This window comes from Phyllostomus hastatus, unplaced genomic scaffold (assembly GCF_019186645.2).
Source record: "Phyllostomus hastatus isolate PE091 unplaced genomic scaffold, TTU_PhHast_1.1 phas_contig_80, whole genome shotgun sequence".
Classification (NCBI taxonomy): Eukaryota; Metazoa; Chordata; class Mammalia; order Chiroptera; family Phyllostomidae; genus Phyllostomus; species Phyllostomus hastatus.
The window spans coordinates 4825854-4852686 of NW_025333960.1; the positions used below are offsets into that span (position 1 = coordinate 4825854).

General features: G+C 39.7%; 1 protein-coding gene across 3 annotated transcripts in view; it reads right to left on the reverse strand.

Moving 5' to 3' along the window:
- Nucleotides 1–26833, reverse strand: part of LDLRAD4 (low density lipoprotein receptor class A domain containing 4) — a 597995-nt gene that overhangs the window by 289868 nt on the left and 281294 nt on the right. The gene's annotated exons all lie outside the window — the stretch shown is intronic.

The window sequence follows — 26833 nt, forward strand, 5'->3', positions numbered from 1 at the left end:
AATGAGGGGTTGGGGGCTATCTACCAGGGGATGCACACTTACCATAGCCTCCCTTGGCATCTTACCACCTGAGCCTGACTATAAATCCCATTAGAGCAAAGACCCTGGCTTTTAATCATCTTTCCATCACATAGCAGACTCCTCTCTCAATAAATGGTTACTGCTCTGTTCAAATTTTCAGGGGGGGGCCCTGTGTTAACACTCCTTCTAGACCATTGCCCACTGGTGGTGTGAACAAAGTGAAGGGAAGATGGGCAGTCAAGCTCCTAGGCAGCTTACTGGGAGCTGTGAGAAACAGGGAAGAAGTGGAAGCTTGCTCTGCCTCAGTCACAGGGAGGTTACATCTCTGTACCTGTTCTTATTCTCCTGCCTTAAGCATGTACACAAAGTAACTGAGCCAACTCCTCCATGAAGACTGAGGACATGAGGACATGAGGAGGATACACTCTTAGAGGGATATTTAGGCTTTGGGATAATGCTGAGAAGCTCCTGGTATTTTTCTACATTCTGTAGGTATCAGTGTGGGATCCAGCCTCTTCTCACCACAGGCACCCAGGGCCTTGGAGGGTGCGGGGAATGTGTCATCCATGTCTATGTGTGCTTAGCCACCCTCTTCATTCTGTCTGCATTCATATCATGATGATTTTATATTCCATTAATTGAACACAAAAAATTATATAACTCAGGTATATAACATAAGTGGTCTATTCATTCAGATATAATAGAAAACAACTAAAATGGCTTTACATCTATTTATCAAGGGATTCTCCCATTTCTTTTTAAGAGTTCCTGTTTATAAATACCCTTAGTCATCAACACTCAAAAATAGGCTTTCTAGCTTAGCTTAATGGCCATTCCTCAAAGCTTCCACTATTGAATTTAACCATTTCTTCATCATTAAGTATACAATAAGTATACCCTCTATTGCTTCAGCCATTCTTTTATCCTAGATTATAGCTAAGAAATTCTCAGGTGGTTCTCTTCTGTTTCATCAACTGGCAGTATAAGATTCATAGTTGGGTAAAATATGTAGATTATACATAATGTTTTTATGTATTTATGGCTTCTTTAAAGTTTTTAAATTTCTATTTTAGTTTTAATATATATTTGAGCCCTTGCTGGTGTGGCTCAGTGGATTGAATGCTGACCTGGGAACCAAGGGGTCACCAGTTTGATTCCCAGTCAGGGCACATGCCTGGGTTGCAGGTCAGGTCCACAGTGCAGGGTACATGAGAAGCAACCACACATTGATGTTTCTTCCTCTATTTTCCCTCCCCCCTCCTTTCTCTAAAAATAAATAAAATATTTAAAACACACATACTAAATATATATATATATGTATAATATATATTATACATATATATTATACTATAATACATACATATATACATATATATTATATATTATACATAGATATATTTTATATATCTATATTTCTATAGTGTTTAACAACTGTACACTCTGCATTACCCTATGTCCCCTGAACACTCAACATCACACGTGCCCCCTGTACACTCAGCACCATCCCATCCCCCCTGCACACTCTGCACTACCCCAAGTCACAAGAGCACTCAGTACCACCCCATGCCCCCGTACATTCTGCACCCACCCCATTCTCCCCTATACAGTTTGTTCTACCTAATCACCCCTGTATACTCTACACCCACCCCATCACCCAGCTCTGTGACTCTCATACATTCAACATTCATAAAAACACCTTCCATGAAATATACCCCCCAAAAGGGACATGTTCCTACTATTTAAAATATTTTCTGGAAGTAACTACTCCAAATATGTTTTCTCTAGAGTACTCCTCAGCCTCCTGTCCAGACATTTTCTTTCAATCACTCATTCTCTTTCAAGTACTTTTGAAAATTAATCAATCCTGGTATTTTGGTTTTTGGAAAAAGCTAACTGCACTGGCTATCAGTTCCCATAATTTCCAGATTTAAATGTCCCAACATGAGAACAAATACAGAACTACAAGATCATGAGGAAGCAGTGGCCACTGGACCTTGATAGACTTGTGAGGGGTTAGCAGGATGCCCTGGTACCTCTAAAAGCATGGACACTTTCCAGCTTTTAAGGTAAGATTGGCATTTAAAAAACATGCGTTTCATGCCAAGTCCCCTCCCCATGGAAAAGACACACTTGACATTTCTATCTTCTAAGCATACTTAATAGGAAAAGAGGTTCTCTAAGGGGTGCATTTTCCTTGGTTACTCTTCTGTGGATAATTATGTCAAGTTATAGACATAGACCTAAATCAAATCATAGAAGACAAATCAATTGTCTTTGTCTGGTTCAGCCACTCACTACCACCACCACTCCATGACAGGGAGAGCCACATCTGGGCTTCAACAAACTGCCTACTTCAAACTCAGAATGATTAGAGAGGCTGCCAATCTGAGCACACCCCACTGCTGCACTTTACCAGGAACAATACTTGGACATGCCCCACAAAGATCTAAGGAGAAAAGGGTCAGAATTTTAGCTCCAGTGTCTTTTTGTCCCATTTTTTTAGAATCAAGTTAATAATGGGACCCCAGAACCCTCACTAAAGAGAGAAAAATAGAAAAGCAAAATGCCCAGTTACCCCTTCCAGAACAGAAGTGTGCCAATGGGAGGGCAGGTGCCATTTCTCAAAGAGGAATAATATTATATTCTCCTAACCAAGGCATGTACATGACCATACAAGTCACTCTATGAAATCTTTGGAGTCTTTGAAATAGGCAGATGCATGTTTTTGTTCCTCTGATTGTAAATGAACAGAACCAAAAGGTGTTATTAGGGTTTTGCTAAGTGCTGTAGCTTGCCTTCCAGAAACCGGAGGCTGTCAGTGAACATTGGTATTGGGTCCCCACATCGAGCTCTGTTGCCATAGTTGCCACAAAGGGATGTTCCTTACAGGTTACCCAAAGGGTGGGAGAGTTTATGCCCTAAGTGTAAGAGTCTGATGGGGGGGCAGCAGAAAAGAGTTTCAGGGAAAGAAGATGCCTTTGTGGAACATACTGTATCTTCCTGCTGACCTTGGTGATATTTCTGAGAACTGTTTTGGAACAAGGACAGACTTGCTCAGTGTAATGGCTGTAGCTCTTCAACACGAGTTCTCTTTCTTTTCTCACCAAGAAGTGTGTACTACAGGAATATTTTTCATCTCTGATTCCCCTTTTTTTCTGGGAAGAAAAAAGCAAAAATCACTCCCTTTTCTCTCTGCTGTGAGCTCTTAGGAAAAATAACAATGAATGAAAGAATGAAAATGATTATTGCTAAGTTTAGGTTGTTGGAGGTTTATGCTTGTTTGTTGTTGTTGTTGTTTTAAACCTATCCTGGTGTCTTCATTGAGACATAACTAAAAGAGCTATGAGCTCAGATGACTATTTCAGAGGCCTGACCCTCAGGGGGTCATCCTACCTCTGCAGTACATGTCCCATCATATGACAGTTGAATTTCAGCTTTACTTTTGTGATTTCTCAAAGATGGTCCCTTCCAAGCTTTACTGTAGGCCCTCTGGGTAATTTTTCTAAGGCAAATATATGACTATTGACATCAAGCCTAATAATGTAGCTCCTCCCAACTGAGCTGCCATGCTCTTCTTGCCTTGTCCCATAATTTCATCTTGATGGCAATATCTCCTTTCCCACAGGAGAAAGGAGATATTCTTTCACCACCACATTTAGGTAGTGAGTTTTAATATGTAAAAACTCACTACTTATGTCATGTAAACCCCATTCCTGGCACTAAGGAAATGCTAAGTAAAACAACCATCAAAAGTGTTCAAGCCCTTCAGCATAGCCAAGCAGGGTGCTTGTGAGATTTTTACCTCATTTCCTACAGCACCATTAGCAGAGCTGCTTGTGATGAGATCTAACTTTGGGGAGTTCTCAGAAATTCATCAGATATGAAAGCAAGCCAGATGAGTCTCTAAATCCTTCCTAATTAAGAGACTAAACCCAAGGAAATGAACACTCAGAACAGACAGTCTTGACTAGAGTAGTACCAGGCCCAGTAATACACTCAATTAATGCAGGGGACCCAACAGCCTGTGTTCTTGTTTTAATGACACAAGATGTCTTCCTTTTCTGCTCTTCTCCAGCCTTTGAAGGACCATGTTTGAATTAAATTATTCCACATTTTGTGGTGGGATATAGTTTAAATCAATAGCATCACCATACTACAACTCTCCTTTCATATTCTCCCTAATGCCTAATATTAGTCAAGTTTGCACTAAAATTGATTAGTAACAGTGTTATCTCTTAACACCCCCTTGGAATCTAACCTGCCCTCCCTTCAGCCTTCCCCAGGAAGCAGGTCAGCATTGATTTCTATCTGATTACAAGACAGCCTGCCCTGACTTTCCCCGGTAACTTAAGCCAGAGTCTCATTTTGTGTCCTTAGAGACCATGGCTTCGCTCAGGCAGAGAGTGTCTAGACAGTATTCATGACCCATCTGTCTGGCACGGCCCAGCAAATGGCAAACTCTATTAGAACTGAAACCATTTTTACCTCCTCCTCCCATCCCTCTCTCCCTTTGCAAAGCAGGAATCTGACACTCAAAATTACTATCATTGTTGCAGTTCTCAAAATAGCACTGCCAGACTTTCATTAACATCAATGCTAGACTACTAAATATTTAAAGAAGTGGATAAATTTCATCTGAAGTGGGACAGTCCCATGCACATGAAAGAAGTAACAGAATCAAAATGTAAATCTAAGAGTCTGTTTTTATCCACGTAAATTTAGTGTCACAGCAGAAGGAAATGATGCCTAAGATTTATTGAAACTTGCCCTCTCATTTGTTCTCTGCCTTTGTTTATTTGAAAAGGCCGAATTGCTTTTCAAGACCCCACAAGATTTTAATTGGTTAAAAGACAGGCTTGGTGAAACAAAGGCAGCAAATCAAAGGGGCCAGCAGGAGAGGGGCCCATCTGTTTGGCAGTGAAGGAGGAGAGAGAACCCTCACAGTGATACCTCTCTGGCCTACCCCCAAAACATACACAGGTGGGAGCCTGTTGCCAGGGCCCAACTCTAGCCTGATCAGGCTCAGCCTACCTGCCTTCTCATCTTGTATAAATACCATCTCTGATCATTTTCATACAAGTCAATAACTTTATCCTTGGACTCTTTTTTTAAGTTTAAAAAAGTGGCGGGGGAGTTCCTATCAAAAGAATATACACTATTCAGCAGAACAGTTTGATTCACTGAAAGCAGCCTCTATGCCCAGCCTTGACCAAGGTAGGGCAGAAATAAGCAAATGGAATCTTCAGAGCCCAACAACACAACACAACACACTGGTAGACCCTTGTCTTACTCTCCCTGAAGTCAGCATGATCAAGGGGATAAGGCACTGAGTGCTTAAGAATCTAGGAAGCAGGCAGAGGACAACTTATGCTCCATTAGTCCACCTGAAGGTGCCACAGTGCTTAGACAAGATCTAGTGGGATTGGTGTTTCAGGATTCTTAGGGTATATTCCCAGCAGTGAAATCGCTGGGCTAAAAGGCAGTTTCATTTTGAATTTTTTTGAGGAAATTCCACACTATTTTCCACAGTAGTTGCACCAGTCTGCATTTCTATTAACAGTGCATTAGGGCTCCCTTTTTTCCACATCCATTCCACCACTTGTGGTTTGTTGATTTATTGATCATAGCCATTCTGACCAATGTCAAGTGATAACTAATGGTGGTTTTAGTTTGCATTTCTCAGATGGCTTGTGATATTGAGTGCTTTTTCATTTGTCTATTGGTCATCTGTATGTCTTCTTTTCAGAAGTGTCTATTAAGGTCCTTTGCCCATTTTTTAAATTGAATTGTCTCCCTTCCTGATGTTGAGTAATGTAAGTTCTTTATATATTTTGGATATTAAACCCTTGCCTGATGTATCCTTGGCAAATATCTTCTCCCATACAGTGAGTTCCCTTTCAATTTTGATGATGGTTTCTTTAGCCATGCAGAAGCTTTTTAATTTGATGTAGTCCCATTTGTTTATTTTTTCCTTTATCTCCTTTGCCTTAGGAGATATATGGGCAAAAATATTGTTATGTGGGATACCTGGAATTTTAATGCCAATGTTTTCATCTAGGATGTTTATGGTATCACAATTTATATTTAAGTCTTTTATTAATTTTATGTTTATTCTAGTGTATGGTATAAGATGGTAGTCTAGTTTCATTTTTTTTCATGTACCAATCCAGTTCTCCCAACACCATTTAGTGTAGAGTCTATCTTTACTCCATTGTATGGTCTTGCCTCATCTTACAAATATTAATTGACCATAAAGATGTTCATAGCAGCACTATTTACAACAGTCATGTATTGGGAAAAGTCTAAGTGTCCATTAGTAGGTGAGGGGATTAAAAAACTGGTACATTTACAGAAGATCCAAGATGGAAGAGGAGTGAATGGAAATTATACTAATGCCCTCCCAGGACCAACATGGAATTACAACTAAATTGTGCAAAAATAACCCAGAACAAATAACTGAAAAATAGCAAGAGACAAGCCTTATAACCATAGACAGAGAGAAGAAACAGCTTCAGCATAACGTGACTGATAAAGAGTGCAGTGGAGTCACGACAGGGCTGGCTATGTACCCACGGGCAGCAACTGAAGTACTGGAGAGATATTTAAGTGGTCAGTTGTATCCCTCTGAGTAGTGTGGGGTCTAAACCCTAAGTGGTGGTCCCCAACCTACAGGAGCACAGCCCAAAAAGTGCACAGATAACATCAAGCTGTGAAAAGTGGCAGGGTTTCTCTCTGCCAGAGATGAATGGCTGGAGATGCAAAGAGCTGTTCAAATAGCCAATGCATAAATTTTCATTTTCAGTCACCCTCGGCTCAGGCAAAGGGGTGTGGGGGCAGAATCGACTAGGGATTCTTGAGAAAAGACTTAAGATAGAAGCTTTGGGGAAAGAAATGAGAGAGCAGATGATGGAATCCTAATGCTGAGTCATTCCCCATACTGCATTAGCCATCTTGTTCAGGCAGACCACTCCCCTCCAAGTGACAGCAACCTGAGGGAAAGAAATAGCCCTGACGAAAAGAGGCACACTGCCCCAGGCTGTGATGCTTAAGCCTGACTGCTGAGTGCACAGTGGCTAGATTAACAACTGAAGGAGTCAGCCACAGAAAGTAGATCCCTGGCATTCTCCAACAGGTTGCCCAAGGCCGGACAAGATTGCCATCTGACATCACCAGAGGCAGATCCAGAAAGAAAAAACAATACACCAGTAAACAGCATATAAGATGTGGTGGGTGGAGTGACTCAGTCAACCAGCTGAAGGAAAGGACCCACGAAAGAATGACCCAACGACAATCAAAACCTAATTTCATCCAGAGAGCCAACATAAATGACATAAAGGGCATCCCAGGACATCAAGTTCAGGAGATCAAAGAGACTGCATTACTGAATCTCACAATCTCCTACCATAGAAGTTCATGCCACAAAGACAGGAAGTCAAAGCAGATTAATATAAGAAGCAGAAGCAAACAACAAGAGTCTCCCCTAACATGGGGAGACAAAGAAACAACCCCTAATTGAAAGGAAAGGAAGAATCTCCAGACAGAATACTAAATGAAATAAAGGCAAGTCAACTATCAGATATTGAGTTCAAAACAATGCTTATAAGGAAGCTCAATGAGCTCGGTAAGAATTACCTAAAACTACAGGGAAGTTAAAAGGAACTTACTGCAAACTACATCAACATGAAAAAGGACATAGAAACTATCAATAGAGCCAAGAAGAAATGAAGAAAAAAATTCTGGATTGAAGAACACAGTAGAAGGAATCAACAGCAAGATAGATAAAGCAGAGGATCGATTCAGCAAGTTAAAGTCAGGGTAGAAAAAAGTTACAAGAAAGAGCAAGAAAAGCAAAAAAAAAGGCTCAAAAAGAATGAAGAAGGGTTAAGAGAACTGCAGGACAACATGAAACATAATAATATCTATATAATAGGGATACCAAAGGAGAAGAAAAGGAGCAAAGGATAGAAAACTCATTGGAAAAAGTAATGAGAGAAAAGGTCCGTAATTTGATGAGAGAAATAGTCATACAACTCCAGGAAGCAGGGTCCAAATCAAGATGAACAAAAAGAGGCCCACTCCGAGACACATCATAATTAAAATGGCAAAAAAATTAAAGGCAAAGAGAGAATCTTCAAGGCAGCAAGGGAGAAACAGAATGCAACATACAAGGGAGCCCTGATAAGTCTAGCAGCTGACTTCTCAACAGAAACACTAAAAGCCAGAAGAGAATGTCAAGTAATACTCCAAGTAATGAAAAGCAAAGGCCGTCAACCAAGACTACTATACCCAGCAAGGCTCTCAATTAAAATGGAAGGCAAAATAAGAAGTTTCCCAGCTAAAAGAATACACCTACATCAAACCAGCATTGCAAGATACACTATAGAGACAGCTTTAAGAAGATGAAGAAAAAGAGTGAAACAAGAACACAGGTACAAGGGGTAAGATGGTAAAGAATATGTACCTATCAATAATAACTTTAAATGGATTTAAATGGATTAAATGTTCTGACCAAGAGGCATTGGGAAGCTGAATGGATAAGAAAGCGAAGCCTGCATATATGCAACCTACAAGAGACTCTACTCAGGAAAAAACACCTACACAGACTGAAAATAAGGTTTGGAAAATAAGTATTCCAAGCAAATTGACTGAAAAAAAAAAGCCTGAGCAGCAATACTTGCATCAGACAAAATAGGCTTCAATAAAAAGGCCATACAAAGAGACACAGAAAGACATTTCAAAATACTCAAGGGGAGACTTCATCAAGAAGACATAAACATTGTAAACATATATGCATGCCAAATAGCAGTACCTAAATATATAAGGAAAACCTTAGAGGACTTCCAGATATAGAAAGATATAGATAACAAAATACTTATAGCAGGTGATTTTAATACCCCACTGTCAAGAATGAATAAATCTTCCAAACAAAATATCAACAAAGATATTGTGGAACTGAATGATGCACTAGACCAAAAGAACTTAACTAATATGTACAGATCCTTTCATCCCAAAGAAGGAAAAATACACATTCTTTTCAAATGCACACAGAACATTTTCAAAGATAGGCCACATGGTAGGGCACACAATAAGCCTCAACAAATTCAAGAAAATTGAAATTAAATCAAGCATTTTCTTGGACCACAAGGGCTTGAAATGAGAATCAACCTCCAGGAAAAAACTCAAAAACATTCAAATTCATGGAGACTGAACAGCATGCTATTTAACAATGAATAGCCTAATAGTGAGATCCAGGAAGAAATCAAAAAGTTTCTGGAAACAAATGAAAATGAACACACAACAGCCTAGAACCTATAGGACACATGAAGGCAACACTGAGAGGGAAGTTCATAGCAATACAGGCCTACCTAAAAAAGATAAAATACCTCACATAAACAATCTAACCCTACATCTACAAGAACTGCAGGAACAACAACAAACAGAGCCCAGAGCAAGTAGAAGGAAGGAAATACTCAAGATCAGAGCAGAATTAAGTGACATAGAGATCAAAAAACCAATTCAAAGGATCAGTAAATCCAGGAGTTGGTCTTTGAAAAGATTTAAAAAAATCAACAAGCCTTTAACCAGAGTTATCAAGAAAAAAAGAGAGCACTCCCAAATAAATAAATTCAGAAATGAAAGAGGAGATATTATAACTGAGGACAGAAATACAAAGGATTGTAACAAATTACTATGAACAACCCTTTGCCAAGAAATTTGAAAACCTGGGTGAAATAGACAAATTGTTGGAAACACACTATCTTCCAAAACTGAATCAAGAAGAAGCAGAAAGCCTGAACAAATAACAGCTAGTGAAATTGAAGCAGTAATTAACAAACTCCCAGCACAGAAAAGCCCTGGATAAGAGAATTTCACAGGAGAATTTTACAAAATGTTTAAGGAAGAGATAAACCCTATCCTTTTCAGACTATCCCAGAAATCCAAGAACAGGGAAGACTCCCAAACTCTTTTTAGGAGGCCAGCTTCTTCTGAATCCCAAAACCAGATAAAGACACAACAAAGAAAGAAAACTACAGGCCAATATCACAGATGATCATACATGATAAAATCCTCAACAAAATATTGGCAAACCCCATTCAGCAATACATGAAAGAGATCACACACCATGATCAAGTGGGATTCATCACAGGGATGCAAGGATGGTACAATATTCACAAATCAATAAGTACAATACAACACATAAACAAAAGAAAAAACAAAAATCACATGATCATATCAATAGATGTAGAAAAAGAATTCGATAAGATATAGTTCCCATTTATGATAAAAATACTCAGCAAAGTGGAATTAGAGGGACCATACCTCAAGATAAAGGCCATATATGAGAGACCTACAGCCAACATCATACTCAATGGACAAAAACTAAAAGCTTTCCCACTAAGATTAGGAATGACACAAGGATGTCCACCTTCACCACTTCTATTCCATATAGTATTGGAAGTCCTAGCCACAGCAATCAGACAAGAAAAACAAATTAAAGGCATGCAATTGGAAAGGAGGAAGGAAAACTGTCATTGTTTGCAGATGACATGATAGTGTACCTACAAAATCCTATAGACTCCACCAAAAAACTACTCGACCTAATAAGTGAATTTGGAAAAGCAGCAGGATACAAAGTAAATATTCAGAAAACAAAGGCACTTTTGTACATGAACAACAAAATATCAGAAACAGAAATCAGGAAAAAAAAATTTGCTATAGCAACAGGAAAAGTAAAGTACCTAGGAATAAACCTACCATGGAGGTAAAAAATCTGTACTCAGAAAACCACACAATACTAAAGAAAGAAATTAAGGAAGACACAAACAAAGGCAACCATTTACCATGTTCATTCATTAAAAAAAAATAACATCATCAAAATGTCCATACTACCCAAAGCAATTTATAGATTCAACACAATCTCTAAAGTACCAGTGGCATATTTCACAAATATAGAACAAACATGTCAAAAATTTATATGGAACCATAAATGACCATGAATAGCCACAGCAATTTTGAGAAAGAAGAACAAAGTAGGAGGGATCACAATACCTGATATGAAACTGTATTACAAGATCACTGTAATCAAAACAGCCTGGTACTGGCATAAGAACAGACACATAGATCAATGGAAAATAATACAGAGTTCAGAAATAAACCTATGTCTCTATGATCAATTAAAATTTGACAAAGAGGACAGAAGCATAAAATGGAGTAAAAATAGCCTCTTCAACAAAGATGTTGGGAGAGCTGCATGGCTACATGAAAAAAAAAAATGACACTCAACCACCAACTTACAACACACACAAAAATAAACTCAAGATGGATAAAAGACTTAAATATAAGGTATGCCACCATAGAAGTCCTAGAGGAGAACACAGGGAGGAAAACTTCAGGTATTCCACTCACCAATATTTTTGCATCCCCTAAAGCAAGGGATATAAAGGCAGGAATAAACAAATGCAACTGTATTAAATTAGACAGATTTTGCACAAATAAAAACATCAGGAAAATGAAAAGGGAATCAACCATATGGGAAAATATATTTGCCAATGATACCTCAGACAAGGACTTGATCTCAAAATTATATAAAGAACTCACACTACTCCACACCAGGAAGATAAACAATCCAATTTAAAAAATGGGCAAAGGACCTGAATAGACACTTCTCCAAGGAGAACATACAGAGGGCCCAAAGACATGAAAAGATGATGCTCAACACCACTAACCATCACAGAAATGCAAATTAAAACCACAATGTGATATCATCTCACACCTGTTAGAAGGGCTATCATCAATAAATCAACAAACAACAAGTGCTTGCAAGGATATGGAAAAAGGGGAACACTTTTACACGCTTGGTGGTAATGCAGACTGGTGTAGCCACTGTGGAAAACAGTATGGGATTTCCTCAAAAAACTAAAAATGGAACTTCCTTTTGACCCAGCAGTTCCACTGCTGGGATTATACTCTAAGAATCCTGAAACACCAGTTCAAAAGAACCTATGGACCCCAATGTTCATAGCATTGGTAGTTATATTAGCCAAGTGCTAGAAACAACCTAAGTACCCATCAGTAAAGGAGTGGATGGAATACTATGCAACATAAAGAAAAGAAAAACTCCTACCCTTCATGACAGCATGGATAGAACTGGAAAGTACTATGCTAAGTGAAATGAGCCAGACGGTAAAAGACAAATACCATATGAGCTCATCTGTAAGTGGAATCTAATAAACAAGACAAACAAGCAAGCAAAATAGAACCAGAGACACAGAAATAAAGAACAAACTGACAGTGACCAGAAGGGGTGGGGGAGGGGGATAACAGGGAACGAAGGTGAAGAGTCAAGTCTAGAAACATGTATAAAAAGACCTATGGGAGACTTCCAGCCAAGATGGAGGCATAGGTAGACACGCTGTGCCTCCTTGCACAACCAAAATAGAGACAACAATAATTTAGAAACAGAATAACAACCAGAACTGAAAGAAAATTGATCTGAATGGAAGTCGGACAACCAAGAAATTAAAATAGACATGTTCATCCAGACCAGTAGGAGGGGCAGAGTCGGGCAGCAGGACTCAGGTCACTTCTTGGAGAGCAGAGAGCGTTGTGACTGGGCGTGTAAGGCATCTGGGGCTTGCAAGCGACAGCTGGTAGATCCTGGCTGAGGGGTGGCAACCGGCAGACCCAGTGAGGCGGCGATTGTGAAGCAAGGCACTGCACATGACCCAGGATCCCACCACTGGGGAATAGAGCCTTGGGGCACTGATTGAAAACACCTGTTGGGGTTGAGGCGCACAGAGAGACTCCCAGCCTCACAGGAGAGGTCCTTGGAAAGTCCTATGGCATGCACAAGCCTACCCACATGGGAATTGGCACCAGAGGGGCCCAGTTTGCTCAGGGGAAGCAGTGGAAGGGTCTGAGGTCCCACAGAGAGCAGAGCAAGCGCCACCGTTCCCTCTCGGACCCTGCCCCCACATAAACGTCACAACCCAGCGACTGGGATGCCCCGCCCTGGTGAATGCCTAAGGCTCTGCCTCTCATACTTACATAACAGGTGCAACCAGACCAAAGGAAAAAAAAAAGATGGCTCAAACAGAATTGAAAGCCCTGCACCAATTTTTTTAAGTGACTAAGAGATAGCCAACCTATCAGATGCACAGTTCAAAACATTGATCAGGATGCTCACAGAATTGGTTGATTTTGGTTGCAAATTAGATGAAAAAATGAAGGCTACAATAAGTGAAATGAAGGAAAATGCACAGGGAACCAACAATGATGGAACAAAAGCTGGTCTCACATCAATGGAGTGGACCAGAAGGAAGAAAAAAACATACAACCAGAAAAGAATGAAGAAATAAGAATTCAAAAAAAAAAAATGAGGAGAGGCTTAGACACCTCCAGGACATTTTTAAATGTTCCAACATCTGAATTATAGGGGTACCAGAAGGAGAAGAGGAAGAGCAACCAGTGGAAAAGTTATTTCAACAAATAATAAAGGAGAACTTCCCCATTCTGGCAAAGGAAAGAGACTCCCAGGAAATTCAGGAAGCTCAGAGAGTCTCAAAGAAGTTGGACCCAAAAAGGAATACACCAAGGCACATCATAATTACATTAGCCAATATAAAAATGAAGAAGAGAATCCTAGAAGCAGCAAGGGACAAGGAAACAGTTACCTACAAAGGAGTTCCCATCAGACTGTCAGTTGATTTCTCAAAAGAGACCTTACAGGCAAGAAGGGGCTGGAAAGAAGTATTCCAAGTCATGAAAGGCAAGGACCTACATCCAAGATTGCTCTATCCAGCAAAGCTTTCATTTAGAATGGAAGGGCAGATAAAGTACTCTCCAGATAAGGTCAAGTTAAAGGAGTTCATCATCACCAAGCCCTTATTTTATGAAATGTTAAAGGGACTTAATCTAAGAAAAAGAAGGTAAAAAAATGTACAGTTAAATGACAGCAAACTCACAATTATTAACAACCACACCTAAAACAAAAACAAAAACACACTAAGCAATCAACTAGAACAGGAATAGAACCACAGAAATGGAGCTCACAGGGGAGTGGGAGGAGGAGAGAGGGGGAAAAGGTACAGAGAATAAGTAGCACAGATGGTAGGTAGAAAATAGACAGGGGGAGGGTGAGAATAGTATGTTAAATGTAGAAGCTAAAGAACTTATGACACATGGACATGAACTAAAGTGGGGGAATGTGGGTGGGAGAGGGTGTGCAGGGTGGAAGGGAATGAAGGGGGGGAAATGGGACAACTGTAATAGCCTAATCAATAAAATATATTTTAAAAAAAAGACCAGTGGACAAAGACAATGAATGCAGTGGGGAGGACTGAATGTTGGACGTGTGAGGTGGGTAAGGCAGGGGAGAGTAATAGCAGAATATAGGGACAACTATAATTGAACAACAATGAAAATTTAGAAAAATCTAAAAACTGGTACATTTACACAACAGAATTATACACAGCAGTAAAAAAGAAGGGATTCTTAGCTTTTGCAATAGCATGGAAAGAACTGGAGGCTATTATGTTAAGTGGAATAAGTCAGTGAAAGGCAAATACCATATGATCTCACTTATAAGAGGAATCTAATGAAGAATATTAACCAATTAGCAAAATAAAACCAGAAGTTTAGAATCATAGATTAGACTGACAGATGAAAGAAGAGAAGGGGGATGTGGGCACTGATTGAAAGAAGGTAAAGGGATTAGACAAAGAACATATATGAATGATCTGTTGACATGGATGAAGGTGTGGGGATTGCTATGGGAGTGGGGGATGGACTGTGTGGAGGGGGGACAAAGGGCAAAAATTGGGACAACTATAATAGTGTAAATAATGAAATATTTAAAAACTAAAAGACCCAGGGGGGAATTAGTAATCTATGGCTAAAAGTCCACTTCTGGCCAAGAACAACTCTTGGTATTCACAGTAGGTAAAAGGAGTAAGTAATAGCAGAAGTAAAGTCATTCTGTTCACTGAGTCCTGCCAAGCTTGAGCCCTACAATCTCTCATGTCAGGTGTCATCATATTCATCCTCTTGATGTGGAAAGTAAAACTGAAAGAGGAACTGACTCCCTCTAGGTCACATAACTAGTGCACAGTCCTTGTGGAATTAAAGAAGGGATTAATTAATCAGTAAGTAGAGGAAACCCAAAGGAACTCAAGAAGACTAATGACCCCTGACACAATGGAGCTCCTGGGTTAATTTCTGTAATCTATTTGAAAATCCAGAATGAAACCAAGATTATCATCTGTGTTTCTTAATAGCAGATTTTTTTTGTCTCCACACACCCAACACCTCTATGAACCCTTGAAAACTGACAAGTATATCCCTACCATACTTGAAAAATATCCAAACATCCAGAAAAAAAATGCAAAAACCTCAGCCTGAGTTCAATTCCCAACTGCAACATGTTTTAGCTATGTGACCCTAAATGAATTACCTAACTTTTCTGAACACTGTTTTTATGAAAACTTCCTAAGATGGTTTTGAGAGATAAATAAGATGATGCATACAAACAGCTAGTACTCAACAAATGGCAGCATTCTGCCTACTTTATCCCTACCTTAAAAACAACAGCACTTAGATAATTTCCTTGCACACACTGGTCATCAGAGAAAGGGAGCAGTATTACCACTTCATCTTTGAATAAGAGATGATGAGATACAAAGGAAACGTGAGTGTATTAAAAAAAAACTTAGGTTGGTTAGCTCCTGGTGGGTGTTTCTGTTCTTGAACATTCAACATGTTGAGTAACAGGTTAAGACTTGGAGAGATCTGAGAGGTCTCCTAGCACAGCCTCCTCCCCAGCAGTATTCCTACTATTTCTCCACTGAGCCTTTGCTGAGAAACACAAACAATTGCTATGAAAGACATGACTGAGGTAACTGACAAGAGTTTATTGTGGATTCTCTATTATAACAAGCAGTGTGTCAATGAAGTTACATTTTTTGGGTTTCAGTAACTATATAGTTGTGGAAGAGAATGTCTTTTCTTAAGAAATACACTTTGGAGTATTTTGAAGTAAAGAGACATGATGTCTACAACTTATTCTGAATTGGTTCAGAAAAATTAAAATTGTAAATACAAAAAGACAGAATGATTAAAAGGATACATTTTGTACCTTTATAGTAAAAGTTTGAAAATTGTTTCAAAATAAATTTTAAAAGTTAGCAAATAGAGAAACAGAGCTGAAAATGTAATATTATTTATTGAGCACTTACTACAAATAAGGCATTATACTAATTGCTTTATCTGAACTATTTTATTAAATCCTCAGAACAACTCCTTGAGAGAGATAACAATATTGTCACTTTCATTTTACAAATATGAAAATCAAGTCATGAAGAGGTTAAGCAATGTGTCTAAAGCCATAGTCAATATGTGCTGACTCCAGAATTGAAGTGCAGGTCCTGATACTGTACTTTGTAGTTTGAACAAATTGTAGGACCTGCCTGGAAACCTAATCACAGTTTATAATGTTATTTATAACATTGTGCCCCCCCCCAAAAAAAATATGGTCTCTCAGTAGCAATATGAAACCCAGGGTGTCAGAGATACATTGGCATAAAATGAGGGCCCATCCTGGTAGGACTAATCAAGGTAAATGAATCTATACATCACACCTACACTCAGACACATTCGCATGCTCATACACACATACTCACAACAAAGACACACTCACACACTAGCACTTTAAGGCCTGGCAAGAATCATTTCACATTTCTTCTGGGCTCAGTATGAACCAGCCCTTCATTAATACATGGATGTTCAGAAGTCAAAAGTTTGTCTCTCAGGGGCTGCTGTACTGGGAAACCTTGACCATAGTAAAACACAGTAAAAATCTATCACACACTAGAACAGGCTTATACTCTGGTTAATTTGAGTGCTCATGGTAACCAAATATAAATAGTAATGAAAGAAAATTTAGGGATATAGACCTTTATTTCATCTTTTTCTGTGCCCTATCAGGCAGGCTACAAAGATTGTGTATGTATTTGCCACCCTCCAGTTCCAGTAGCAGGGCATTAGACCATGAAAAACAAAAATTTTTCATCCTCTGGTCAGACTTGAGTTTTCTAAAAGAATCAGACTCATCCATTCACTCAGCAAATATTTACAGGGCCATGCAACATATGTCATATATGCCATGCACTACAATAGGCACTATGGCTACAGCAGAAACCTTTACAGGCACTGTTCAATTGAAGGATATGCTTACCACATGCTGGGAATTAGTAGAGGAAAGATAAATGTTTTTCAATCCAATAAATACTTTTCAAGTGTCTATATGCACATGCTATATTAGGAGTGTGAGGGCTTCCAAAGATGTAAGCACAGCCCCTGTCTTCAAAGAGCTTAATATCTACTGGGAATAATGCTTGTACATATGTAATGATCAAGCAGAGCAGACAACACCTTAAGAGGATCATAAGTCACTACAGGGTTCCAAGTCAGACAAATTCTTTCTAGATATGGAGAGGGGATCAGGAAGGGTAACCAATTTGCTATAACTAACAGACGGTCAAAACACTAAGAAAACACCAAAGGAAAAACTGGTCTAGGGATGGCAGCAGATATAACTGGTTCATCTTTGGATACTCAGAATTTGAAAGGCTTGGAAGAGGACTTAAAAACAGTTGGATATATTAGCCTAGGCTAGAGATGAGAATATGGGCATGGTTTTGAAGCTGTATGGCATCTGGAATTTCCCAGGCAAGTGCAAGGAGTGGGAACTATGGGCCATGGGTGGCACCTGGGGGGCAGATGGAGGTGTACAAAAGACCAGTTAGCTACACAAAGCCTGTAACCCCAAGGGAACAGAGAATCTCAGAAAGGGCATGGCCAACCTTATGAACTATAGAGAACAGACTAGTAAAATAAGAAATGGGAAAAATCCACTGGATTTGGCAATGAATAAGTGACCCAGAAAAAGCAGTGAGGAGAGAGCAGTGGTTAGGACAAAGGAGATACAGAGGGAACTGTCAGGGGGCTCTCTTTCCAATGCAGCAGAAGGCAAGTTGGCACTAGGAGGAAAGGGGCTGGAAAAGGAGCAGGACAAGCAGAGGAAGCAGGGAAGGTCCTGACAAGTGTACAGGAAAGCAGGAGAGAACTCTCAACCAAAGAAATTCAAGGATTCTCAGGTGAGCTGAGGGCCCTGCTCCAGTGGAGACCACACCCAGCCATGGTGCCTTGCCTGCTATCAACTGAGAGGAGCTGAAGGAGCTGGAGAGCAGAGAGGAGCCTTAGAGTCTGCAAGGTGGTACAGCAGAAGGCAGTGGGCTTAGAGACACAGGGCTATAAGAAGGCACTTCATGAAGTCAGAGGTAGACAGGTGATGACAAGGGAAAGGAGGAAGCTGAGAGTACATGGGAGGATAAGGATCAACCAGGTAAAGTAATGAGCAGGTATAAGGGAGTGAGTTCATGAGACTCCTAGATGCTGTGGGACCATGATATGGGGTCAAACCCTACACTCCTGAAGTTTCACCACTTTGAAGTTAAAAAGGCCAGTGAGAATCAGAAAATCCTGAATAAGACCTGGGAGTTGGTCACCCAATCACACAGAGGGGATTTATAAAAAGGTTCCAAATATATATTAATTCATAAGTTCATAATGACACAAGAAAGGAAATCTTACTGGTTACCTTTGAAAGGTGATTATCTACTTCATGATAATCACAGAGTTGATGAGGAATTTCTCTTTGTAGAAGTATCCCCACTAATGAATGGAGAAAAAAGGACAGAATTTGCTTATGGCTATTTTTGCAACCCCTGATGACTGATGATAATCACATAAAAGGAAGACAGCCAGACAGGATGTGCCTCCTGATGGAAGACAACAACATCTATGGAGTCACTTTATACACACAACTTTCAAACCTGAATCTCCACCAAAACCTCTAGACCTAACTACCAACTGACAGGAATTATAAGGGACAGAGAAACACATTCAATAACTTCATGGGAAGACACTAAGCAAAATTCAAAGTATAGAATATATATAGAATAAACAATCCAGACCCTTCCACCAAAAATTACAGCAAGTAGTGGGGGGAGGGAGGCTATAGAGTAAAAAATTCTTAGGGTAGTATCAGTCCATTTGGAGCAATGCTGGGAGCTTCTTTGGATCCTGGTTCAAACAAACTGTAAACAGAACAAAACAAAACACACACTTATAAGGCAATTGGAAAAATACAAACTCTAACAGGATTTTTATAATATTAGAGAATAACTGTTAATGTTTACTAGAACAATTGTAGAAAAAAAGGTCTGGTCTTTCTGAAGCTTTCTTGTGGATAGGTTTTCGTTAACCTGGAGAATCACCTGAAGACTAGTTGACCAAAACTCCTATAACTAATGATAAAAAAAGAAGCCATGTAGAGACTAGCAATAGGGGCAAACACACGAAATGGGCTGGACCCATACCACATTTGGCAATTGAGAATCAGAAGAGATAACCCAGATGCATAGGTACTCCCTGAAGAGCAAGGGGTCCCTGCCCAAACCAAGCTCCCCAGCCCAGAGCACCAGTACCAGGATAAGAGACCATAAAAACATCTGGCTGTGAAAATCGTCAAGGATTTAGTCTGTCCTGGTGAGACAGCTACTGGAAATGCAGGTGGACTCTCAAAGAGCCGGTTCAAAGGCTGAGACTCACAGGCACTCATCCTGCACTCTAGCAGAGAAACAGCAGCTTGGGGGATGTGAGACACACACACAGAGAAACTGAGTTGTATGACTTCAAGGCAAGGGCCAGAAGGATGGCTGCCATTGTCCCTGTATTGAAGCATCTTTCCACATAACCAAATATGAATCTACATTACTGTGGTGAACTCTACTAGCTCAACACTGATGACTCCCTGAGTCCCTGTTCCACTACAAAGGTCCACAGGACACAAGCAAGTGGTGGCTGGCCTCAATATACACTGAGACTTCTGCTGAGTGGAGTCAAGCTCAGCACTGCTACCAAATCTGAATCTGCATTCACCTGATGAACAGCACTGGCCCCACCTGGTAACTACCTGAGACTACATGTCATCCAATGCATGTACTGCCAAATGCTCTTTCTCCAACTGAGCCTTATGGGAAGGTGGCAGGTGGTAGAAGGTGTCCAGGTACCTTGGGCCTTCTGCTTACCTGTTCCAAGCCCTGTACTGGTGGCAGCCAGCATCAGTTTGTAGTGTGGCCTATCCCACATGACCAAGCCAAGCACAAGTAGTGAGTCACATTGTAATTCCTAACAGGTAGCCTCGGATGGCCACAGGCAGCATCTGGCATTGGCCTGCACTGGAACCCTTCCCAAGAACCCCAGAACCAACACACCTATTGGCTGGCTTCAGAAAATAGCAGTAAAATACTACCTGAATAGTTCTTGAGTGGCACATGTAAAGAGTAGCCTTGTGGGGTACCATAAACTACTGGGGCAAACCCAGTATGCGAGGTCAGTGCCCACATAATAGCTAATATGCTGTGGTCACAGATAATCCTCACAACCAGTGAGCCTGAGGGTCAATCGTACCCACTGACTTGACAAGGGCAATCAAGGCTCAACTACAACAGAAGGGCACACACAACCCACAAAGCACATCCAAGGAGCACCTAATTCAAGTGATCAGAGAGAATGTGCCACTGAAGCTGTACAGGACACCTACAACATAAGGCCACCCTGCCAAGACTGGAAGACATAGAAGATCTACCTTATACATAGAAACAAACATAGAGCAGTAAAAATAAGAAGAAAAAGACAAATAATGATGTTCCAAATGAAATAATAAAACAAAACCTCCCAAATGAACTAAGTGAAATAGAGGCAAGCAATCTACCAAATGTAGAGTTCAAAGCACTGGATAGAAGAATGTTTGAGGAAGTTAAAGGATGAATAGATAAACTCAGTGAGGACCTCAATCAAAAGATAGAGAACATAAGAAAGAACCAGTCAGAAACAAAGAATATAATGCTGAAATTTAAAAAAAAAAAATAGAGGAAGTCAATAAGAGATGAGATGAAGCAGAGGACTGAATGAGGCATCTGGAAAACAAGTTAGGGGGAAACATTCAATTGGAACAGCGAAAGGAAAAAAGAATAAAAAATGAGGACTCATCCCAATAAATTTAATATTTAAAAAGTAACAAGATTACGATTTTTAAAACAAAAATCCTAGTTTTGGTTCACTGGCATGTAACTTTTACTTTCATTTATTAAAAATCAAAATTCAACAATTAAAAAAATTAGTATAGTTTAAGGAACCTGTGGGACAACATCAAGTATAACAACATTCATATCACAGGACAAAAGAGAAAGCAAGAGATTGAGAACTTATTGAAGAAATAATAACTGAAAACTTACCAAACATGGAAAAAACATACACTTACAAGTCCAGAAAGTGCTGAGTGTCTGAAACAAGATGAATCCAAAGACACCCACACCAAGATTCATCATAATAAAAATGCCAAAGGTTAAAGACAAACAGAGAATCTTAAAAATAGCAAAAGTAAAACAGTTCCTACAAGGGAGCTCCTATAAGACTGTCAGCTGATTTCTCAACAGAAGCTTTTAAGTTCAGAAAAGAATAGTATGAAATATTCAAATTGATGAAAACTAAAGACCTAAAACCAATACTATTCTACCCAAAAATTCTCTGTGAAAACTGAAGAAGAGATAAAGAGTTTTCTAGGAGGAAAAAATAGCTAAAAAAGTTCATCACCACCAAACCAGTATTACAAGAAATGTTAAAGAGACTTCTTTAAGAAGAGAAGTAAAAAAATAAACAAAAGTAATAAAATTGGACTTCTAGTCCAGATGGTAGCATAGGTAGACATAGCTGTACTCCTCACACAACCACATCAAAATTACAACTAAAATATAGAACAACCATCACTCAGAACCATCAGAAATAGAGTTGAATGAAAGTCTGACAAATTTGAATTAAAGAAACCACATCCATCCAGACTGGTAGGAGGGGTGGAGATACAGAATGGGCTGGTCCGAGATCCATGTGGGGGGAAAAAATTCAGGAGGTATATCTCAGGAGCAAGGAATCTCCACCTGGTGTCACACCCCCAGCCCAGGGTTCCAGTGCCAGGAAGATAAGCCACCATAATTTCTGGCTGAAAAAAACCAGCATAATTTGAGTTGATGGAACAAACTTCTGAAGTCCCAAGCAGTTCCTCTTAAAGAACCCACACATGGACTTAGGCTCACTCCCTCTAAGCTCCAGTACTAGGGTAACAGTTTGAAAGGCACCAGTGGCATAGAGGAAGGAACTGAAGTGTCGGGCATCAGGGTGAGTGCTGGGGGACAGCTTTCTCTTAGAAGGAAAGGTGGACAGAGGCTGTTGTCCTTTTTCTGTGCCCTCCCCTGACAGAGTCACAGACCTGGCAGGTGGGTGCCACATTTGAGACTCCATCAACCTGGCTAACGCCATTATAACCACCCTGGAGATCCTCTGATATTCCATCCAACCCAAATTACAGTCACACCCAACCTGTTAACAGTGACTTTTCCATATGAATGACTGGTCTTGGCTCATGCTTCATAACTTCCTACATCTTTTTAAATAAGCAACAGCTGGCCTCAGGAGTCCCCAGCCCCCATACCTCTTGCTAAGTAGCCCCAGGCCCAGTGCTAGCAGCAGCCAGCCTAGATTCACAGCTTGGCTTCCCCTGGAAATCTCCAAGCCCAGCACAAGTAGCAGCCATCTCAGATTGCTTTATAACTCATGCAGAGTGGCCCCGGGGAGAACACAGGTTGGGGTTGACCTTGGGGTACATTACTCAGGAAACCCCAGAGCCTGTGCACCTAGTAGACAGCTACAGACCACATGAGAGCACCGTCACTCTGCCCCTGCACAGCTGATCCTCCATGGAGGGTGGAGGTTGGTTGTGAGCGGTCATAGCAAATCCTCACAGCTGATTGGCCTGGGTAAATCCCTCCCATTAACTTGCCAACAGCAATCAAGTCTCTACTACAAGAGGAGGGTGTACTGAGCCCACACAAAGAGCAAAACTCAAGTACCCAGCTTGGGTCATAGAGCAGACTGTGACACTGGACTTTACAGGACACTTACTACATTAGGCCATGTTACCACAACAAGGAGTCATAGCAGCTCTACCTAATACATAGAAACAAACACAGGGAGGCTGGCAAAATGAGGAGACAAACAAACATGGCCCAAATGAAAGAATAGATCAGAACTCCTGAAAAAGAGCTAAACAAAATGGAGATAAACAATCTATTAGATGCAGAGTTCAAAACAGTGGCTATAAGGATACTCAAGGAACTTAGTGAGGACCTCAGCATCATAAAAAAGAACCAATCAGAAACAAAAGATTCAGTAATTGAAATAAAGAAAAATTTACAGGAAAACAACAGTAGAGTGGATGAAGCAGAGAATTAAATCAATGATTTGAAACATAAAGAAGCAAAAAACATGCCCTGGCTGGTGTAGCTCAGTGGATTGAGCGTGGGCTGCGAACCAAAGTGTCGCAGGTTCGATTCCCAGCAGGGTACATGCCTGGGTTGCAGGCCATAAGCCCCAGCAACTGCACATTGATGTTTCTCTCTCTCTCTCTCTCTCTCTCTCTCTCTCTCTCTCTCTCTCTCTCCCCCTCCCTTCCCTCTCTAAAAAATGAAATAAATAAATAAATCTTTAAAAAAAAAAAGAAGCAAAAAACAACCAATCAGAACAAGAAGAAGAAAAAAGAATTAAAAAAAACATGGATATCATAAGCAGCCTCTGAACAACTTCAAGCATTCCAAAATTCACATCATAGGGGTGCCAGAAGGAAAAGACAAAGAGCAAGAAATTGGAAGTCTATTTGAAAAAATAATGAAGGAACATTTTCCTAATATGGTGAAGGAAATAGACATTCAAGTCTCAGAAGCACAGGGAATATCAACACCTTGATAAGAGGATCTATGTTTTCTTTCATCCCCACAATGCCTGGCACAATAACCAAAGAAGACATTTAATTTTATTTTTGTAAATATAATTTATATTTATATATTTATTATAAAATATAAAATAATTATTTGTATAGTTTGTTATTTTAGTGTTGAGGAGTACAATATTTTGATGCAGCAACCAAGAGGAAAATCGTGAGGAAACCTGGCAACTTAGGCTGATAGCATTTTCCTCTTCTGTAAAAATGTGAATACAGCAAACCTCTTTCATCATGAGACAACACCAGCTCAGTCTACAATGTCTGTGCAGAACCCTTGGGGCTCACAAAAAATAAACTAGCCTCAGACAATGGGCAGCTTGACCATAATTAAGTAGAGAAGCAGGTGATGCCACTCAGTCTAGGTTCCAAAATCTTTTTCAAGGGAAAAGCTAGTTATGGTTATTGAAAGGTCTTCCATTATCATTAGCATTGCTGACTTCACAAATGACAGTAACATTTGCTTTCTAATCTTAATTCATGCTAACTTTTAGCAAATATCACATGAAAGACAGAGAAGACCAACACATCTGAGCCATGGTGCATGCCCACAGCCAACAACAAAGGCAGCAAACTGATTCAAACTCATCTGGAAATCTAGAAGAGTTCATCTTGCTTTATCCTATGTGCAATCAAATATCAGAACACTAAATATTTCCTCCAGGTGAGGACAAACCAGATCAAATAAATGTATCTTGTTCTTATATAAGAACAAGGGAAAACACTATTTGTTTTTCTGGAGTGCACCGTTTTTATAAACAAGAATTCCTCTAATACTTCAAGTTCTCAAGGTGGAGTATAAGGTGAGCTTTATCATCAGAGTTAGCATTCCATGAAGGGCATATTGTCCATCTGTTGTAGAAAACACGTTGGTAGATACATTAAAACCCACGTACAAATGGAAAGCTTGAAAGCATCATTACACAGCTATTAATAGGAAGAAAAATATCCTTTGTTTACTCTGTACTCTTGCAAAATAGTATATGGAAGCGAATATATTCAATAAATATTAGATCACCCTCTATCATCATCAAAGAGCAGAGAAGCTACACCCTTTCCCAAAGGCACCTGACATTAAGCAACAGACCAGCTACAACAAACTCTGAATGTCTCGATGTAACAAGTGGGCCTGGCTTTTTCTAGTACTTGCAGAGAACCAGAGGAAAGCAGTGTAGAGGGGGCTGCTGACTAGATCAGAGCAAGCCACCTTCACCTTGGAAGCCTTCTCTAGAAGGCAGAATAAGTGAGAAACACCCAGACTCTCTGAGGATGAACTCACCTTTGGACACATGGTAACTCCTGTTATATAAGTGTTTTTGGCATTATGATGGATGATACAGTCATGATGGCCCACCTCCCCCCCAAAATGGCTACACAATGAGTGGGGATGATGTGGTTATACAGACTATTCTTTTCATATTTATTATCTTATTTAAATACTCAGAGAAACCTTATATGGAAGAAATTATTCCCATTTTACAGATAAACTAAACCGTAATGGGGTTTAATCACTTCTTTAAACTGAAACTCAAACTAAAGCCTCCCCCATGGTCTTGCCCTTTGTCATTCTGTCTCCTAGCTTTCTAGTCTTCTGAAAAGAGAGCACATTGTAAATATCCTTCCATTTCAGCTATAAGGACACAACAAGCTTTAAAAGAGACCAAGAGTTTGTCAATAGGATCTTCAGATTCCTCTGTTAAGCCAAATTCTTATAGCTGCCTGGGCAATGCTGAACCATATATAGATGTAACTACTTCACTGGCTTCTAAGCAAAATTAAATATTTACATATATAAAAATAGATAGAAAACATATCTGGAAATAGGTTTTCAAAAACATGGAATAGTAGTGATGAGAAAGAAGGGCAGGGCAGGGCAGGCAGGGAAGGGGTCTGGTACAATAGGAGAACTGCAGTGGAAAGATCCTGAAATAAAGGAGAAGCACCTTCAAGATTCAAAAAACAGTCTGTGAAGTGCCCTAGGCACTGCCTGCTTTTTACACAGAACTCTCAAATCCAGTCAAGGTACCACACACAGTCCTAATTGTCTCTCCATGGCTTATCATGTATGCGTTTGCTGTTACTCAAGTCTAGAGAAAATAAAGCAAGAAAATGCCTTTACATTGCTCTTTTCCTACTAACATACCTGGTTTGAGTCTAGCTGACCTATGTCAAGAGCTTAGTACTAGCAAGGTTCTGTTGTAATTGCTTTATGAGGACCATCCCACCTAATCCTCACAATACCCACTGTCATGACACATTGTGCAGATAAAGCCACAGAGCTGCCTGACTATTAGGTAAGTGCCAGGGCCAAGATCCCAGCAGTCTGGCTTGAAGCAGGCAGGACAATCAATCACTTTGGGAACCCATTCTCTAAGGTAACGGGTTAAGGTAAGATGCATTACTCAAATTACAGCATTGAGGACTGCAAAGGCTATTGCACAAAACACCACCAGAGGAAACACATGGACCAAATACCAAGAAAGTTAAATTATCTTCTGAAAGCATAGAGATAGGTCTCTAAGAACATGCTTAAAAAATCAGAAAAACTTCAACAAAACTGTTGAACTATTAAATTCTTGAATTTAGCAAGCATAAATAGCAGGCTTAAAATTTACTAGGCATAGTCATTTTCTAAGCTTTCCCCCAATATAAAAATATAGTAGGAATAGAGAAAATTACTTCTTTTTAAAAATCTCTCCCCATTTCACATTATAGTATCAATATTTATATAGTATACTTTTCATAACAAAAATTTAAAAGCTATGAATAAAAACAAATATAACTTCTCAAAATAATGTCAGTAAAACTGAAGAGATAGCTAAATGTTTCATGAAATGATCTCAGTAAGAAGACCTCAGGCCC